At 40.5% G+C, this 21,284-nt stretch overlaps 1 protein-coding gene and 1 pseudogene across 1 annotated transcript in view; both read left to right on the top strand.

The window, feature by feature from the left end:
• LOC139154299 (uncharacterized) overlaps nt 1–21,284 on the top strand; it is a 1,065,525-nt gene that overhangs the window by 665,456 nt on the left and 378,785 nt on the right. The gene's annotated exons all lie outside the window — the stretch shown is intronic.
• Nucleotides 3,539–21,211, top strand: LOC139153190 (vomeronasal type-2 receptor 26-like; annotated as a pseudogene).

A 21,284-nucleotide genomic window follows, 5' to 3' on the forward strand; every position in this document is an offset into this window, starting at 1 on the left:
CCGCCTTCCGCATGAATCCCAGCAACCAGTTAGATCCCATAGAGTTGGCCTTCTCCAGGTCCCATCAACTAAACAATGTTGTCTGGTGGGACTCAGGGGAAGAGCCTTCTCTGTGGCAGCCCCAACCCTCTGGAACCAGCTCCCCCCGGAGATTGTGTATGTCGGAGAGGGGTGCAGCAGTTAAAGGTGCCACCATGGTTTGGCTACTGCGTAATGGTTGTATTTTGTCTGTGGAGTGAGTATGGGTTTGGGTCTGGTGAAGGTGACTGGGGGTGGCCTTCTGTATTGTCACTGTTGTCACTAGAGCTGAAGTTCAAGCTGAACTGATACTAACTGGGCAACGAGAGGTCACTGAAAGCTGACTGTTTAAAGTCATCCCTTTCAGGAGGGCCACTCTACCAGCTTCACTACATTTGAGCTGGCCAGAAAAATTTGGTATGATTATCTAACCCAGTTCAAATGCATTCTGAGGTTGAATGAATTTATGTAGCTGTCCGGGTCTTGGAAATTAGGATATTTCCTCAGCTGACATGTTCACCATGGCCTGAGCCCAAACAGCACCCCAGACTATTTACATGGTCCCTTGGAGACACTAATAGAAAAGTTAAGGAACTACTACTCTCTGGCTCCTTTGCATGTTGTCAGGAGGCATCTGTTTCACAAGTGGTTTCAGAAAGAAAATGAAACAATTAATGATTACATGGGCATCCTTTGGACAGCCACCATGAATTCTCAGATCTCAACAACCTCCTCTTTGACTAACTCATCTGTGTACAAAGGTTTGATGACTCGAGGAAATTCTTTGAAGCCTTGAATGTCTCTTGAATGTACAGTAAAGGAAAGATACAAGGGAAGGATACTGCAAAATCCCCATTCCACCCCATTCCATTGCATCATCTTTTGGAGAAACAACATCTGGAAGAGCTGCCTGTGGATCATGTTGCGCTGTACCTTCAACATCATCTTTAGGAAAATAAACTGAAGTATCATTACTGTGTATTCTGGACCAATCTGTATCTTCTTCAAATTTAGCTGAGTTGGAAATAATAACTGTGTGATTAGGGTCATCAAATTTATAATACTTAGGACTTTGATCAAAACCTATAAATCTCAGTCTTTCTGCTACTGGACCTCCTTTCTTTTTCTGGACCAACGGAATGTTAACCATGGCATATGAGCCAAAAATGTGGAGGTTTTGAAAATCAAGCTTCTTTCCATACAGCATGTAAAAAGGAGTTTGATTTATAACACTGCTCCAAATATGGTTAACAATGTAATTGGCATACCTTAGTGCTTCACCCCAATAGAAGTTGTTGAGATTTGCATTTTCTAGAAGACAACGAAACATCGTCTGTAAAACACCTTGGCGTCGTTCTACAATACCGTTGTGACTTGGGGTGTAATGTGCTTAAGTTTGGTGATGGATTCCATTTCGTCTCATCCATCCTTGGAATTGCTGGGACATGAATTCTCCACCACGATCACTTTGTATTCTTCTGATGCGGACACCATGTTGATTGAAGATGTGTGCAGCAAAGTCTTTAAAGATCTGAAAGGTCTCTGATTTTTGTTTCATTAGATACACAAAACCATATCTAGAATAACTATCAACAATAGTTAAGAAATACTTACAATTACCTTTAGTAGGCCAAAATGGACCACCAATGTCAGTATGAACCAAATAAAAAATGTGTGTAGACAAATGTGTGGCATATTTAGCAATAGGTGCTTCTTTGGATTTTGATTTGTTACAAACAAAACAATCTAAGTAAATTTTGCAATTACTATCAACCTTAAAACCATTGACAAATTCTGGCATCTTGGATAAAAGTGCAAAGGATGCATGGCCAAACGATGATGCCAACGGTGAACACACCTGGAATGGAAATATTTGTTTGTTAGTACAGGTTTAACATTTGCAACATTATGCAGGAACGCTGAGTGAGAGTGCCCACATCATACTAAAATTCACCATAACACAAACACAAACAATTGGACACAATAACACCAAAATCCCAGATTTTAGAAAAGCTGATTTCAATAAACTCAGAGAAAACATAGGAAATATACCTTGACCGTTTTACTCATACATATTACATTTATGGTCTGGCATCTCATAGACTTATATATTTAAACTGAGATTCTTCAGAAGAAATATATTCATAATCTGTGTCATTACACATAGGTGAAAATAAATTCATTTCTCCTGTCTGTTGACTGCTACGTGGTTGTGCCATGCTCCTAAACAGCCATTTAAAAGTCTTACAAAGAAGACTTTAAAATGGCTGTTTAGGAGCATGGCACAATCACCCAGCTGTGTGAAGTTTATCTGATTGAGAAAAGCTCTAAGCTTGGACCAGAACAAATGATGTAGGGTCTTCTGCTTGGGTGTGTGGGGGGGTGGCACTAGATGTCCTACAAAGTCCCTTCTAACTCTGTTAATCTGTTATCTGAAGTCACTGTAATCATACATTCTAATAAATCTAATATACATACAAATCTAATAAGAATAATAAGAATAATAAGAATAATAAGAATAATAAGAATAATAAGAATAATAAGAATAATAAGAATAATAAGAATAATAAGAATAATAAGAATAATAAGAATAATAAGAATAATAAGAATAATAAGAATAATAAGAATAATAAGAATAATAAGAATAATAAGAATAATAAGAATAATAATTCTAGGGAGGGTGACAGTTGGTGCACTAATCAGAACTGGACAAAAAGACTTCCAAGTCATAGCTTCCACCTGAAATTTTAGCAGCAGTAATGAATCCAGGGAGAGACCCAAATCAAGGTCTCCCCCTTCTTCTGAATGAAAAATGGAAGATTTGGCCATTTGTGTTTTCACTCCTATCTACCAGAATTTGATTTCAGAGCCAACCAATATTAAACCATTAAGAAAGCCAAAGAGAAAATAAATATTGACATGTTTATCTTTGTGGGCTAAGTCAAAGAAGAAAGTTTAGGATGATCACATGGAGGGCCAATAGGAGATTTTGAGTTCAGACAGAATTACCTAAAATTTATTACAGGGCCAGCAGCGGTAGAAATGAAATTGCTTTGGGTCTTTAATGCTATGCTATACAATAGGGATTCCATGTTACAGCTTTTATTGCCTTCCCTGCAATTACATGAATCGTAATAATTGCTACTTCTCAAGGTCAACTCTAGTAGATTTCCCAAAGTGAAACAAGAAAAACAGTTGATGGGTAGATTCAAACCTGGTTATAAAACCCCTTTACCCCTGGTCATTCAGAGCCGGTCTAGGCAGGAAGAAAAATCAAATGTGGCTGAGTTTTTTTATTTTATTTTCCCTTTCCATGCTATGACACTTCTCACTGTGAGATGTTGCTGGAACACTTTGCTTAAATCAGATTCAATGGCAGTGATAAGGTTCTTGATTGAGATATGAGCACCTAATCTGCAGCTAGATGATGATATTAGAAGTCTTGTTTTTATTTTTATCTTATGTGGGAAACAATGTCAGTTCCAGAGTCTGTTTTTCACTTGATCCTATTCCTATTCCTCATGAATCCTATCGGCCAGGTGACTTCCTCATAGGTGGGATTACATCTCAAATGTGGTACTTTTTTCATGAACTTTCCTTCAAAAAACCACCTTCAGAAGATCTGAGCTTCCAATATCCTATGTAAGAAACTCTTGGACCTGATTTTTAGAGTAACTCCAATCTCTTTTCTAAGGAAGGAAATAGTTGTTTGGGGAACTCTTCAAATTGCACAATTTAGTGATATGCAAATGTAATTAATGTATGTAGGAGTGAATGAATGAATGAGATGATTCAAAATTCCTGCAATGTCTAAGGATGAATGAATGAAAGGAAGTGGTTAATCTAAACACTCTCTTGTGTTCTCTTCACTTATACTTCTAAGATATAATAACTGGAGCACTTATAATTGGAGTAACTATGGTTCTTCCAAGATAACTCTTATTTGATTCAATTCACTGAATCCATCCAACAGTCCTATTTCTCTTTCCAGATGATTTAATACAAAAACACAAACATGCATATATTCATCATTTGGAAAGAATGGAGCAGAGGTGGTATTCAGCCGGTTTTATCCAGTTTGGGTGAACCAGTAGTGCTTATTGTGGTTGGGTCTGCCTGCATGTACTCACGTCCAATTTATCCATGTTTTCGAGGCTGTGCACATGCACGGAAGTCTGTGAGTGCAAGCTCACTTTTGTGAACTGGTAGGGAAGGCAAGGGAATGGAATTCCTTTTCTTTTTAAATATTTTTATTAATTTTCCACTTTTAAAAAAGAGAACACAATCAAAACTTAAATTAATAATAGTATATATAGATATTAGCATTATATTAGCATTAAAGTAACTATATTTCTATTATATTAATTATACACTAGACTATAATTTGTCTCAAGTATATAAATTATAAAGTATATAAATACATGCTTTTTTTCCATTAACAAATTAATTTCATAATGGAATTCCATTTCCCTGGAATGGAATTATGGTAAACGTTAAGGTATGCAAAAGATCTCCCTTCCCCACAAGAGTAAGAATGAACAAGCCAAAGAAATTAAAAATATGAATATAAAAAAGGGGAAATGACTTAAAACTATGAAATATAAATTATTACTTTGTATCATTGACTAGCCTTCTGCATAATCTTTATTATCCTATCAATTCAGTGAATAAATGAATGAATGAATGAATGAATGAATGAATCAATCAATCAATCAACCAGAAGAGCTGAAAGGGACCCTAGAGGTCTTCTAGCACAGCCCTCTGATCAAGCTGCAGATCCCATACCATTTCTGACCAGTGTTTTCTTAAAAACCTCCAGTGATGAAGAATCTACAACTTCTGAAGGCAAACTGCTCTGCTGGTTAATTATTCTTACTGTTGGAGAACAGTTCTCCTTGCTTAGTTCCTATCCATTGTTTCTTGTCCTGTCTTCTGGTGCTTTAGAAAATCAATTGACCCCCTTTCTTTATGGAACCCTGCTCTCATGTCCCCCACTCCCCTAGTCCTTCTTTTCTCTAAACTAGCCAAAATCAAATCCTGCAACTGTTCTTTATATCTTTTTTGTCTCCATCTTAGCTGCTCTTCTCTGCATTTTTTCCAAAGTCTCAACATTGTTTTTGTAATGTCACTGGTTACTGGCTGGACTACTCCATTCAATTTTCTTGGCAGCATTTTCCAAAGTGGTTTGTCCTCGCCTTCATCTTTCTAGGATTGAAGGACAGTAACTGGTCCAAGGTCAACCATCGGGCATTGTGTTCCAGGCAGAGCTAGAAGTCTTGAACTGCTGGTTTCTAGCCTGATTCTTTAATCACTACACCAAACAGGCCCTCTCCCTATTAATCAATAGCATGTTACACTATGTTAACAACCCCATTTGTGTTGTGTTAAATGTGAAAAGTCCCTCTTTTTGAGGATCTCCTCCAATTCTTCCAAACAGAATTTCCCCATTCTTGCCCTTCCCCTTGATTCATCCATGTTTCCTTCCATCTGTTTTTGATTCAGCCCAATTTCTATCTCTATGGCCGGTCCATCACAATGTATAAAGTGGTGTGTGACTGTGGAAGATACAAAGATCAGTTCCCTAGTTTTCTGCATTTATGTCTGAATGCTTATCTACGGCACTTTGTCCCATAGGTGCTTTTTTTTTCAAGAGGTAGCTGTACTTTCTGGTTTTTCTTTGAAGACGTTTCGCTTCTCACCCAAGAAGCTTCTTCAGCTTCTTTACTTTGCTTTGGAAGTCCCATACAAAAGATATGTCTTTGAAACAGCTTGTGGCAGCTTTAAAACTTCACTAAGGAGTGTGTTTTTCTTATGCATTCTTGTTTCCTAATTGTATAAATGTATTTTTTTTTCTATTTTCTTTTTTGGAGCTTGCATTTTAATTTCTTTAAAATGCACTTCTCTTAAGTAATACTGACATTCCTGATTAATTCCTAAGTTAACTAATATTTCAGGAATTAGCATAAATATCTACTATTCTCTTTGGTCTTATACTTCTCTTTGACTATTTCTCTTCTCCTTCTGAGTATTTTTGCAGCTCGTCTCCATAAAACCTAGCCAGCAACTCATTTTGTTTCTATTGATTTTGTTTCAACTCCTACCCTCAAATTGATGCTATAGAGTTTTGAGGGTAAGAGTTTTTTCCTGAAAGCCATCACTCTGCTAAACAAATAATTCCCTCACCACTGTCAAACTATTCTTCTCATCTTTCCTATCACCCATCTCCTCCCACTTATGACTGCATGGCTAACTTGTTGGTAGTATCCTTACGATTTATATTAATATTGTATCCTTATTGCTTATTTGTACCCAATGACAATAATGAAGTGTTGTACCTCGTGATTCTTGACAAATCTATCTTTTATTTTATGTACACTGAGATCATATGCACCAATGACAAATTCCTTGTGTGTCCAATCACACCTGGCCAATAAGGAATTCTATTCTATTCTATTCTATTCTATTCTATTCTATTCTATTCTATTCCAAGATTGCTTGTAGTAAAATGGATCAAGAGGCTGATAAAAATGAGCTGAGGTGGTGCAGCAGGTAAAGTGCAGTACTACAGGCCACTGAAACTGACTGTAGATTTGTAGGTCAGCGATTCAAATCTCATCACTGGCTCAAGGTTGACTCAACCTTCCATTCTTCCAAGGTGGGTAAAATGAGGACCCGGATTGTGGGGGCAATATGCTGGCTCTGTTAAAAAGTGCTATTGCTAACATGTTGTAAGCCGCCCTGAGTCTAAGGAGAAGGGCGGCATTAAAAAAAAAAATCAAAATAAACAAATAAATAAAAATAACAGTTATATGCATTGTGCATTCTGAATGTAACTGTCTTTCAGCATAGTGACAAAGTTCTACCAACATGTTTTGAGCTTGGCATTTGCAATAAATGAGATTAACCAAAATCCTCAGATTTTGCCCAATGTCAGCCTCGGGTTTCACATCTATGACAGTTATTACAATGAGAAGATGTCTTATCAGACTACATTGGATCTACTCTTCAAATTCCACAATTTTGTCCCCAACTATGCATGCAAAATCCAGAAAAATCTTATGGCCATCATTGGTGGACTTGGCTCTGATATCTCCTTTCACATGTCTGATGTTTTAACCCTTTATAAAATTCCACAGGTAAGATCTTCCATGGCATTTTTTGTCCCTTCTAGTCTATATTTTGACTTTTGGTGACTACCTAGGGAAGTCCCTATAGTTTTCTTGCCAAGATTTCAGAAGCAGCTTGCCATTGCTTCCTTCTTAGGGTTGAGAAAAAAGGTCAACCAGCTAGCTTCATGCCAAATGAAGGACTAGAATTCACTCTCTCCTGGTTTGCAATCTGATGCCTTAAATGAATCTCATCTCATGACACTATAAAAGGTATATTGATATGATTATGAATTAAGTATCAACCCATTTAATTCATTTTGGAACAGTATTATAGTTTAGAAAAAAAGGAAAAAGATTTGATTGGGAAGAAATGTTTGACTCTATATAAAATGAAATAAAGTCATTGTGGTTTAAAGGTTTTTGACAAAATGAACAGCAGAATAAGGCAGAATAATGGATTTGAACAGATTTCTTTATTGTTACTCTTTTCATCACAAAGAAAAAACATTCAAATTATGATCTGAGACTTTGTGCTCTAAAAAGGCAGTCACAAAGATTGAGAGATGATCAAGTGAGGTACTAATACCACTTTATAAAGCCTTAATAAGGCCACACTTAGAATAATGCATCCAGTTTGGTCACCACACTATAAAAAGATGTTGAGACTCTAGAAAAAGTGCAGAGAAGAGCAACAAAGATTATTATGGGAATGGAGACTAAAACATATGAAAAACAGTTACAAGAACTGGGCATTATTGTAAGCTCTTTAGCATAGCCTGGTGGCAAGATAGGCAGCAAATAAATTTAACAAATAAATAAATAAGAGAAGGACCAGTGGAGACATGACAGCAGTGTTCCATATTTGAGGGGCTGCCACAGAGGGGAGGGGGAGAGAAAGAAAGACAAGGAATAATGGATGGAAACTGAACAAGGAAAGATTCAAGCTAGAAATAAGGATAAATTTTCCAGCAGTAAGAACAATCAACCAATGGAACAGAAGTTGCCTTTGGAGGTCGTGGGATCTGCATCACTAGAAACTTTCAAGAAGAGATTGGACTGCCATTTTTCAGAAATGCATGGGTTGGGAATTGGACTGATTGACCCACAAGGTAAAGTTGGCTGTTCTATGATCATGCTAGCTCAGGAATTCTGGGAGTTGAAGTCCATCTCATAGAAGAGCCAACTTTGCCTACATCTGATGTAACTTAATCAAATATACCTGCCTTTCTTTTCAGCTCACATATGGTTCTTTTGCCTCTGAACAAAACAATCCAGCAAAGTTTCCTTCCTTTTACCGGATGGTCTCAAATGAAGCCCATCATTATACAGGAATTGTTCAACTACTGAAGCATTTTGGATGGACTTGGATTGGATTCATTGTTTTGAGGGATGAGAGTGGAGATTATTTCTTGCAAAGCTTAGAACCTTTGTTTTTCCAGAATGGAATCTGTTCAGCCTTCATACAAAGAATCCCAAGCCAAGGCCGTTTGCTTTCTTTCACTGAAATTAGTGAGGTCTCTTCCAGCATTTATAAATCTTTCATGGACCACAAAGCCAAAATATTTGTTGTGTACGGAGAAACACTTACAGTGATGTGGCTGAGTTCATTAATGTTTCAGACAGCCTCTGATTATTCAGAAAATGCATCCGTTGGCAGGTTGTGGATTGTGACTGCGCAGATTGATTTCACAGTCATGGGTCTTGTAACCAGCTGGGATTCAGAATTATTCCAAGGCACCATTTCCTTTGAAGTCCCTTCAAATGAACCACTTGGGTTTCAGACCTACCTCCAGAACCTGAAATGTTACTCAGCAGACGATGATAATTTTCTAAAAGACTTTTGGGAACAAGCCTTCCATTGTACGTTTTCAAATTCCAATAGATCGGAGGAGCACAATACATTGTGCACAGGGAAAGAGAAGTTGGAAGTGCTTCCAGGTTCTGTTTTTGAAATGCAGATGTCTGGCCACAGCTACAGCATCTTTAATGCTGCCTATCTTTTGGCACATGCTTTACATGCCATGACTTCATTTAAATCCCTCCACCAATCATTGGTAAAGAGAAAGAGAATTGCCCGTCAAGTTCTTCAACCTTGGCAGGTAATAAGGATAATAGTGGCTCCAGTAGTTAGGAGACTGGGTTGATGATTAGCAAAGTCATGTTCGAGTGTTCCTCTATGGTGGGAAGAGCTCTCATCATTTGTTCTAACTCCTGCCAACCTAGCAATTTGAAAGTGAGTTATCACAAGTCAATAAATAGATACCACTTCAGTAGGCAACTGAACATGAAAGAAGACCCCCCCCCCAACTGTGCAACAGTAATGTGATCAGCTTATTATTTTAAATTGAAAGCCTCTTAGATGCTTTTGACACACATGGGCTGGGGGCAGTGTTCCCTCTAATTTTTTGGGGGGTGGGGGTGGGCGGAAAAGTATAGTGTCTGAGCGGCAGTCCCTTTGGGACTGGACGGCACAGAAATAATAGATAGATAGATAGATAGATAGATAGATAGATAGATAGATAGATAGATAGATAGATAGATAGATAGATAGATAGACAGACAGACAAACAAACCAATAAAAAACCCACCCTGTTTTGCTTTAGAGAATTTCAAAAATAAAATACTGTACTGTGTGTCTATAACAGTGAGCTCATAATAGGGCAACTCTATCAATATCAAAATGCCACTTAAATTGTTGAGCTAGTTTCAAATTAGATTTTGATTTTCTTTCTCTCTTCCTTACTCCCATTCTTTTTCTTTCTCTTTTCCTTCCTGTCTTTTTTCTATCTGTTTTCTCTCTTCCTCTCTTCCTCCCTCTCTCCTTCCCTCTCACTCTTTCCCTCTTGGCTTCTGGGCAGGTTTGGAAAACTCTGAGTTGATGATTATTTTTAAGTGAGCGATTGCTCACTGCTCAGCTTAGAGGGAACTATGGCTGGGGGTAGATAATTTCTCCAAAATGAAATAACCTTATTATTGGGAATGCATCTTTAGTAAATGAAACAGCCTTCAGTCTTGATCTTCAACCTTGGCAGGTACTGTATTTTCATAGTATAAGACTCACCTTCATTAGGGGGGAAATCTACCTACCAGGTATTCTTCTGGCTAGCATCCTTAGTCTGGTCAGCTTCAGCACATTATTTTATCCACTGAAAAAAGATCTTCAGAGGGAGTAGCAATGAAAGCAAGCCTGCAAAGACTTAGAGCTGGGGAAAAAAACTTTTTTTCCCATTAGCACCTTATTAGGGTTTGAATCATTAGCATCTCATTAAGGTTGGGAAAAAAATCTTCAGAGGAGGTAGCAGTGAAAATAAGCCTACAAGCCAGGAAGAGCCAGGAAGATCATTAGCACCTTGTTAGGGCTGGAAAAGCTTAGAAAAGGCTACATTTGAGTATAAGATGCACCCAAATTTTCAGCCTTTTTTGGGTGAGGAGGTGTGTCTTATGCTCTGAAAAATATGGTAATTTCTACATAATGCAATGGCTTTATTATCAGGAGCATTTTAGCAAATGAAACAGGGTTAAGATAAAATATGTAGCAATTGATCAACAAGATGAAATGTAGCCCTTGTCAGTTTCTGCATTGTGTGTTACATGTAATGTTTTAGTTATTCTTTCTTTTCCTGATAGCTTCACTGGTTCCTTCAAGGCATTGCCTTTAACAATTCAGCTGGGGAAAGTGTGAGTTTTAATGAGAGAATGGAGGTTGCCACTGGCCTGGATATAATGAAGATGGTGATATTCCCAAACAACTCCTTCACCAAAATAAAAGTTGGGAGAATAGATTCCAACGAAGAGCAAACCTTCAGCTTTTATCAAGATAAAACGAGCTGGCACAGGCATTTCAACCAGGTTTGGTTTGTCAATTTTCATTGGCCATTCTGTCATCTGAAAAAGCATTTAATGGACCAAACATTTTTTCTGGCTTAGGAACTGACCCTGAATGGATAGGTACGGTATCTTTCAGAGTATAAGATGCACTCTCCCCCCCCCAAAAAAAAGAGGGTGAAAATCTGGGTGTGTCTTATACTCCGAATGTAGTTTCACCCAGCCTCTCAAATGAAGGTTTTTGAAACAGAAAAAACCCTCTGAAATGGAGGTTCAGAAAAAAAACTTCTCAAATAGAACTTCAAAAAGAAAAGCCTCTGAAGTGCAGAGTTGAGTTTGAGTCTGTTGACACCCATCCAGGCCCCAACAGCCTCCAGACACTGGCACATCACTTCCACTGCTTCGTTGACTGGACATGGGGTGGAGATGTAAAGCTGGATGTCATCAGCGTACTGATGATACGTCACCCCATGCCCTTGGATGATCTCACCCAGCGGTTTCATGTAGATATTAAATAGCAGGGGGGAGAGGACCGACCCCTGAGGTATGTCACAAGGGAGAGACCTCGGGGTCGACCTCTGACCCCCCACTAACACCAACTGTGACCGACTGCAGAGGTAGGAGGAGAACCACTGAAGAACAGTGCCTCCCACTCCCAACCCCTCCAGCCGGCGCAGAAGGATACCATGGACGATGGTATTGAAAGCCGCTGAGAGGTCAAGAAGCACCAGGATAGAGGATAAACCCCTGTCATGGGCCTTCCAGAGATCATCCATCAACACAACCAATGCAGCTTCTGTGCTGTAGCCAGGCCTGAAACCCGACTGTTGAGGGCCTAGATAATCAGCTTCTTCCGAGGACTGCTGGAGCTGGAGCACCATCACATTCTTACTAGCTTGCAAGCACTTTCATTGTTACTCTCTCTGAATAAGATTTTTTTAAGCCCTAACCAGGGGATAAAATAATGTGCTGAAGCTAACCAGCCAGATGAATATCTAGTAAGCAGATTCTTTCCCCTATTTTCCTTTCTGAAAACTAAGGTGTGTCTTATTACTCCCATGCATTTTATAATCCCAAAAATATGGTATCTATCTATCTATCTATCTATCTATCTATCTATCTATCTATCTATCTATCTATCTATCCATCCATCCATCCATCCATCCACCCACCCACCCACCCACCCACCCACCCACCCACCCACCCACCCATCCACCCATCTATCTATATCTATGTATCATATATCTTCTCTTCCCCATGCCTCAAACCAATTTAAATCTTATATCATCTATGTATTTGATGAAGTGAGCTATGAAAATTTTTGGCTGTTAATGAAATTTATAAGTTAAAACAAATGCCATTGGACTTCTTGTGCCTTTTTACAAAAAAATTAAGCAATAGCATGATTTTTGAAGACCAGTTTTTCTATCCTAAATTATTTTCACATTTATGGATAGGTTCTGCCCTTTTCTCTGTGTAGTGATCCTTGCCAACCTGGATACCAAAAGAAAAAGAAGGAAGGGGAAAAATTCTGTTGCTATGATTGTGTTCCCTGCCCTGACGGGAAGATTTCACATGAAATAGGTAATGAAGTACAATAAACATTAACAACATGCATGAATGCAAATGAGCATGTCTGAAATGTGTTTTTGTGTTAATTAGCCAGGAGAATTTGTGGGGAGAAACGGATTCCTAGTATAATGATTTTCATTGGAGACATTGGTGAGAAATCAACAAAAGAAATATACTCTGAATAGGTCAGTGATGGCAAACCTGTGGCACACATGCCACCAGTGGCACATAGAGCTATATCCGAGGGCAGATGAGGCATTGCCCAATGTCAGCTCCAGTGCTCATGTCCATGCCAGCCAGCTAATTAAATGTTATGGATATTGTTAGTACATGGTACTCACCAGTATTTGGGGTTGCCATGTATGTAAACTACCAATTGTAGTTTGATGCAATATACCTTTAAGGACTTTGGCTGGTTCGCCATAAGAGGGCGCCAGCACTCTCTCACGATGATGATGCTGGATAGCTCATTCAATTTTTTCCTTTGCTTGTGGGGGGAGTATATTCTGCTTCCTGCTGCTATGTGCGGTTTGTTGTTTATTTCTGCTTTGTGCTTGTAAATATGTATATATGTAAATAATACTTGTTTAGCATACTAAGCCTGTGTCATTACTGGCTGTATCACACATCCACACTCTTACCAAAAACTCTGCTCTGCGTATATCGAAGGTCTCGCAGCCTAGCTGCACCAAGACATTTTGAGGAGCATGTAGCAAAGAATATTAAAAATAATAGCAAAACCTTTTTTAAGTACATCAGAAGCAGGAACCGAACCAGAAAAACAGTTGGGCCACTTGATGACAATGGTCAGAAGGGGATAATCAGAGAAGACAAGGAGATTGCTGAGAGACTAAATGACTTCTTTGCCTCCATTTTCACTGAGGAGGAGAGAGAGCATTTGCCTGCCACTGAATTAGTTTTCCCAGGGAGGGAATTAGAACAATTAAACCAGATAGAGATAAACAAGGAAGATGTTCTTGCATACCTCTCTAAACTAAATGGCAACAAATTGCCGGGTCCAAATGGCATCCACCCTAGAGTTCTCAAGGAACTCAAGTGTGAAATTTCCGAACTTCTAGCTAAAATATACAATCTTTCTCTAAGATCAGGCACTGTACCTGAGGATTGGAGGGAGGCAAATGTAACTCCGATCTTCAAGAAAGAATCCAGAGGTGATGCAGGAAACTATAAACCTCAGTAAGTGATGGAAACCATTATTAAAGATAAAATTACTGGGCGCATAGAAAAACAGTGGATGAACACTTGAATATGAGACAGCTGTGTGCCAGCAGCATCCAAAAAAATGGTAATACAATCCTGGGTTGTATAAACAGAGGCACAGAACCTACATCACATGAAGTATTAGTATCACTTTATAAAACCACAATAAGACCACCCATGGAATACTGCAACCAATTTTGGTCACTATGCTACAAAAAAGATGTTGAGATTGAAAAAAGTTCAGAGAAGAGCAACTAAGATTATCAAAGGCCCGGAGACTGAAGCATATGATGAATGGATGCAGGATTTGGGGTTGACTAGTCTAAAGAGAAGCATAATTAGGGGTGACATGATAGCAGTATTTGAAGGGCTGCCACAGAGAAGAGGGGGTCAAATTATTCTCTAAAGCACCAGAGGGAAGAACAAGAAACAATAGTTGGAAAATAATCAAAGAGAGAAGCAACCTGGAATTAAGAAGAAACTTCCTAACAGTCAGGACAATTAACCAGTGGAACAGCTTGTCTCCAGAAATCATGAAAGTTCCATCACTGAGTGTTTTTAGGAAGAGTCTAGACCAGTGATGGCAAACCTTTTTTCCTCAGGTGCCAAATGAGTGTGTTCACGTGCTATCATGCTTGCACAAGTGCCCACACCTATAATTCAATGCCTGGGGAGCACGGAAAAAGCTTCTCCCGCCCCCCAGAGGCCCTCTGGAGGCTGGAAATGGCTTTTTCCCCAACTTTTGGTCAGCCCATTAGGCTCATGTTTCACCCTTCCCAGGCTCCAAAGGTTTCCCTGAAACTGGAGGAGGGTAAACAGGGCCCCCCCGTCCCCCTGTAGGCTCTCTGGAAACAAAAAATGCCCTTCCAGTGCCTTTGTGTGAGACAAAAATCAGCTGGCTGGCACACACATACACGTTGGAGCTGAGCTAGGGCAGTGGCTCATGTGCCAGCAAATATGGCTCCGTGTGCAAGCTGTGGCACCCGTACCATAGGTTCGCCATCACTGGTCTAGACAGTCAGTTACCTGAAATAGTATAGGTTATCCTGCTTGAACAGGAGTAGAAGACCTCAAGGGAGGTGTGGATTCTGGTTTTATTCACTGCCAGTTCACTCCTTTATGTGCTGCATGGGTGCAAGCAGACTGCTAAAAAACCAGCTTCTGCACATGCAAAGAAGCAAAAAATAACAAGATGGTCATTCCCATCTGCCCAGACTGGGAGGGGATGCCATCTTGGCAGTGAAAATGGAGCTGCGTACACTGTTCTAGCTGACTGGTGGCCAGGGGCATGCATCCAACCCCCACCCACATGCCTGTGACCGCCAGCCACCCACCGCTGACCACCGACTGCCACAGTTGTCACCAAGAGAGCCGGTTCTGTGCACATGCACAGAAGGGGGGGGGGACAGAAAATGTTGAAATCTCTCAGTCAAGTGCATCCTTGTGTGAGATTTTGCTTCCTGCACATGTACAGGAAGCAAATCTTGCACCAGGTGCATGCACCCAGTCCTCACCTACATGACTGGCATACAAAGGTAAGTGTGGCCATTCACTGATGGTGCCATAATTGCCACCAAGAGAGCTGGTTTGGGGGCTTGGCAGACCTGGGATCTAGTGACCAGGCCACCAAGTTATTACCGGTTCCATAGAACCAATTCTAGCCAGGATGTCTGCCTTAAGATCCCCTCCAACTCATTTATCCTATTCTATTAACAAGGCCTTGGGAGATCCTTCTCACAATAACATTAGTTGCGTAGCTATACTTCCAGCATGCTATTTTCCCTTTGGTCAATGATGGCAAACCTTTTTTGGCTCGGGTGCCAAAAGGATGTGTGTGCACTGAATGCCCTCCCCCATGCATGGGCGCAACATCCACACTGCCCCCTATGTATGTGCACATCCCCCTGCGCTTCCCCCTGCTCATGCTCACAGGCCTTACTAAAGCCTCTGGACTTCCGGTAGGTCCATTGGACTGTTTTTCGGTCTTCCCAGAGTTCAGAAAAATGGTTTAACAGGCCAACTGAAAGTTTAGAAACTGACTTTTGGTTGGGCCATTGGGCCATTTTTCACCATCCTCAGGCTTCAGAAAGCTTCTTGAAGCCCGGCGAGGGTGAAAAATGGCCAAAAGAAGCTGAAAATTAGCTGGCTACCACACCATTTTCCACTGGAGCTCTCATAGGGCAACATCTTGCATACTCTGAGATATGGCTCCTGTGCCACTTGTAGCTTGCATGACACATGTTCTCCATCACTGCCTTATATTAAGAACCTATATTGAAATAGCAAAAAGGGGGAGAATAAATCTTAAGCACACAAAATTAGAAACAGAATTGGAAAAGAAATCTAGCTAAATCTACTTGATATCAATACTATTTATGATATCTTTATGTGCATTTTTTTTAATTGGCAAGGCATCTTTATATCCACCATACATTACTTCATTCACTGTTTTATTTTCTTGACAATCTCATACCTAGCAAAATATTAGTCTTCTCCTTCTTCCTGATTCCTCCCTGTATTTGTTCTGTGATTTGAACTAATCTCTATGATTAGTGATGGTCGAACCTGACGAAATTCGGGTTCGGCAGATTTGGGTGGACTTTACAAAAAATTTGGGTGACATCACCGAACCCAAACCCCAAACCCAAATCCGAACACTTCTGGCCCCGCCCACCATGACGTCGCCCAGCTGTCATCTTCTGAGAAGAGGAGGAACAGCCGGGCGCCGGTGGCAGCAGAGGAAGGTGCATTTTGAGTGCCGGTAGAATTGTTTCAATTTTTCTCTTTCTGGCTTTGTGCCATTTCTTTTCTCCTCTCCCCTGCAGGAACTGTGGGGGGGAGAGACAAATGTTGACTTAACCCCTCCAAAAGCCCCTTCGGCTGGCTGGGTTTGCTTGGAGAAAGGGAGAAGGACGAAGAAGAAGCCGCTGCCTTTTGTACGTTTTTATTTTGTCCTAACTCAGTGACCTGCAAAAACTGGAGCCACGCAGAAGGGGTGGGAATGGACCATTTCTGAGGCAAACAGGGAAAAGCCCAGCTGAAGCTTTCGCCAATGGACCGGAGCTGTGCAGGATAGATGGCTAGAGCTCTCCTGCACAGCTTCAGTCTGCTTTTTAAAATAATTATAGATAAAGAGCAAAGCGGAGAAGGCACTGGCTCACTCTCCTGCTTCCCTTGCCACAGCCGCTGCCTCTCTCCAAGTGTACCTTCACACACACACACACATACACACACACACACACACACACACACACACAGCTTTACAACATCTTCCCATGAAGTGAGTCAAGTCTTTTAGTTCTGCAGTTGTTATAATATGAAACAAAGTTTGAATGGTTGCTTCTATTAAATGGGTTTTATTGCTGGGTTGCTTCTGACTGACAAGTTTCTTTAGTGGGCTCCATAGATTTTCAATTGGGTTAAAGTCTGGGCTATTCCCAGGCCATTCCAGCAGGAACATGATTATCTTGAGACTTGAAAAAAAGTGGTGTTATTAGCCATCAAACCTCAAAAATATATTTTCCCCAAAAGGTTTCCGCAAGTTTGGTCACTACTGTATATATTGCTAAGGATTTGGTTAAATACTAACAGCATACAACATTAAGACATAGCATACTGCAACAATGTTCAACAGGCAGGGATTAGGTTGAATGGAACATGGAAATATCTCCTGGAAATATTTTAAATTTCTTTTTTCAATGTCCAGATATGGTTGACTGTTCCCCGTGTCGAGAAGATCAATATCCAAGCAAGAAGAAAGATCAATGTGTTTTCAAGACTTTAAACTTTCTGTCCCATAAAGAACCGTTAGGAATTAGTTTAGCCTTGGTTGGAATTAGCCTATTTATAACTACAGCTTTTGTCCTTAGAATCTTTGTTAAGCACCAAGACACTCCCATAGTCAAAGCCAACAACCGGGAACTTACATTTACTCTCCTTCTGTCCCTTCTCCTTTGCTTTCTTTCACCTTTGCTGTTTTTTGGACAGCCTAACAAGACCACTTGTTTTCTTTGCCAAACTGCTTTTGGCATTATCTTTGCTGTGGCCGTTTCCTGTGTGTTAGCTAAAACCATCACAGTAGTTGTAGCTTTCATGGCCACCAAACCAGGGTCCAATATGAGGAAATGGTTGGGGAGAAAACTTTCCAGTTCCATTGTTATTTCCTGCACTCTTATTCAAGCAAGTATTTGTTCTTGGTGGATGGCAATGACTCCTCCCTTCCCAAATTTGGATATGCACTCCCTCACCAGTGAAATCATAGCAGAATGTAATGTGGGATCTGCTGTCATGTTCTATCTTGTTTTGGGCTACTTGGGATTTCTAGCTATCATTAGTTTTATGGTGGCTTTTTTTGCCAGGAAGTTGCCAGATGCTTTCAATGAAGCCAAGTTTATCACCTTCAGCATGCTGGTGTTTTGTAGTGTTTGGTTGACTTTTGTCCCTACATATCTGAGCACAAAGGGTAAGTATATGGTGGCTGTGGAGATCTTCTCCATCCTAGCATCCAGTGGTGGATTGCTGTCTTGTATCTTTTTCCCTAAATGCTACATTATTCTGCTGAGACCTCAATTAAACAACAAGCAGCAGTTAAGAAAAAGCAATTAAGCAAAATGTATGTGTTTTTTGTATGGCATACATATATGCAGCTATATGTATAGGTGTCTGTGTGCGTATGTATTTCATTAATTATTTAATACAACAGCTTGTATGTTCTCTCTGATATGAATTCAGTCACCTCCCTGTGGTACACTTTAGAAAGCATGCAATAATTCCTTATAATAGGGCTGGTAGTTTGACAAGCCAACCTACTATTCTGCAATAGAATTGTGATCTCCTGACTACTGTAACATAGCCATACACTAACAACAACAACAACAACAACAACAACAACAACAACAACCATATCCAATAATTTTATAAAATATATCAATAAATTGCAGCTTCTGGCAATAACATCAGCAGAAGTGAAAAAAACTATGCTACTCTGAACGTCATATATCTTAAGAAGATACTTGGTTGATACCATATCAACCATTAGTACCAGTCAATGGTATTTGTGATGCGGTTTTGAATGTTCAGTTGACTGAGTTTCATGATTAATGAATAAAGTACAGGATGATGATGATGATGATGATGATGTTTGTCCATCATTATCGAAGAGGACCTTGACATCTAACAGGTTGTGGGTAGTACAAAAATTGGGGTGGATGTCAAGACTTGCACGTGAATTGGATTAAAGTGAGGGAGTGGTGCGCATAGTCAGCCTCAGTCTCTCTTCCCAGATCATCTTGCTCCAATAGCAGGATGAGAGTCAAGACAGTTGGAGATGTGCAGGGCACAGTGGTCGACCAGGGCATCTTTAATGTCTTGCCATGCTCTTAGCATACCACATCATTTGCAGAGACCACTTGTCCTGTTCTAGAAGATTTCATCCTCTCAGTCCACTGAAATCTGTCTTCACGTGCACATTCACCAAAGGTCAATGACCCAATAGATACTCTCCACCTTGTTTGGCCAGCCTACTGAAGCTGTTGCCCGACATGTGGCCTCTTGTTTTTTCTCTCTCACATGCTTTCTCTCTCTTGTTCTCTCTCTCTTGCTAGCTCTCTTTCTCTCTCCCCTCTTTCTCTCTCTCTCTCTCTTTCTCACTCTCACCCTATCTCGTTCTGTCTGTTGCTCTCTCTCTCTCTTATTCTCTCTTTCTCGCTCTTCCTTTCTTCTCTGTGCAGGCCGGTGAAGGTTTTTCTTATTTTGAATGTTCTGGGCGGGCTGGCAGGGGGATGGGAAGCACACACACACACGCGTCCGACATTCAAACTAACTTTTGCTGGCCTCCACTCTGAGAAGAACGCCTGCCCCGCCTCTCCTGCAGCCCCTTTGCTAACAACTCAGGATGAAAGCACTTTCGGTGAAGGGACTATGAGAGGGGCAGGCATTCCTAAAGCAGTCGGAAAGGCTAGCGGCCGTATGAAGAGGACGAGAAGCCGCAGCCCCCAGCGCCGCTGCAGCCACTGCTATGGGAAAAGCCATGCCTGAAGGTGGGAAGTGGAGTAGGAGAAAGCTGGAGAGGGGTGGATTGGGTGGGGGGGCAGCAGCGAGAAGCCAGGGGCACGAGGGGGCCAGAGGCGCTGGGTGGTCGGGGGCAACTGACATTCAAAATAACCTTCACCAGTCTCCGCACTTTCATTGCTCCCCGTCCCCAACTCCAAAGCCAGGCTCCTTGCATGGCCCTCAGAATGGGTGAGCAGGGGGTAGTTTTTGGGCACGCGGCTGCGCTCCTTACAGTGAACACTGTTAGTTTCTGATTTTCCATACAACTTCAGGTCATCCATATACAGCATCCATATACAGTGAATTCCTAGCAGTTTGGTAGCCTAGGTTTGTTTTCTGTAGGATGAGTGACAGCGGGATTATTGCAATGATGAATAGCAATGGGGTCAAAGAGTTCTCCTGGAAGATGCAGTTTGAGCATGGTCGGCAGACATGTTATTGGCCTGTAGTTTCCTGGTATGGCTCCTTTCACTGCGTCTTTCTGTATTAAATATGTTCTGCCAGTTGTAAGCCATTCACTGATATTTCCTGTCTGCAGCAGTTTGTTGAACAATTCAGCCATTTTTCATGCAGGCTACTCAGACATTTCAACCAAAAACCATGCACCTGATCAGTGCCACGGGATGTCCAGTTCTTTACTTTCTTCACTCTTTTTGCAATCATTTCAGGGGTTATTTCCAGCTGCTGCATATTGCTCTTTGAGAATTGTTTCTCAAACTCCTTTATCCAGCCAGCAGTTTCATTAAAGTCCTTTTCAACTTCCCAGAGATCTTTCTAGAACTTTGTTGTTATTTTCACCTCTGGCTTTTCAATTTTCTTATCCGTTTGCTGATGCAGGTTTTGTTAGAACTGTCTCTGGTTGGATTGAAATGTTTGATTCTGCCTGTACTGGGTGATCCTAGCTTCATATCACTCAATTTTCCTGGCTATCACTGTTATCTGCTGCTTTACAATTTCCAGAGTTTCCTCGATTTTTCTTGCCAGTACTTTTTTGTCAAATAGTCTTTGATCTTCTGATTGTTCTTCTTAATGTTCTTCAAGTTACTTGCATCTGATCTCAAACTTTTGATTTTCAGTTCTAGTCGGATTTTCCATTTTGGTTTTCCAGTTGGTTTTCTGATTGGTTTCTGTTGCAATAACCCATGTTTTTTAAGGCTGGCAGTCTCTTTTGCTCTGCATTGGACCCTGCATGAGCAAGTATTTGGCCCTTCAGTTCTTGATGCCTTTGAGTCATAGTGCCAGGAGTCTTATCTTCAGGTTCTTGCTGTCTTTCCAAATTTTCACCAGGTTCCAGTTGTGCAGTGATTCCAGATCTTATTGGAGCTTCTACTGGTGCCAGATCAGATTTTGGTGTATCTAATTACACACATAATTACTTCTACAAGAATAGCTTACACTCAAATTTGGAAAAGTAAAAATATACCCTTGGAATCTCAAATCATAGAAAAAATATACAGATGTGCGGAACTGGATGAGATGACTAGAGAT

The sequence above is a fragment of the Erythrolamprus reginae genome, chromosome Z (assembly GCF_031021105.1).
Source record: "Erythrolamprus reginae isolate rEryReg1 chromosome Z, rEryReg1.hap1, whole genome shotgun sequence".
Taxonomy (NCBI): domain Eukaryota; kingdom Metazoa; phylum Chordata; class Lepidosauria; order Squamata; family Dipsadidae; genus Erythrolamprus; species Erythrolamprus reginae.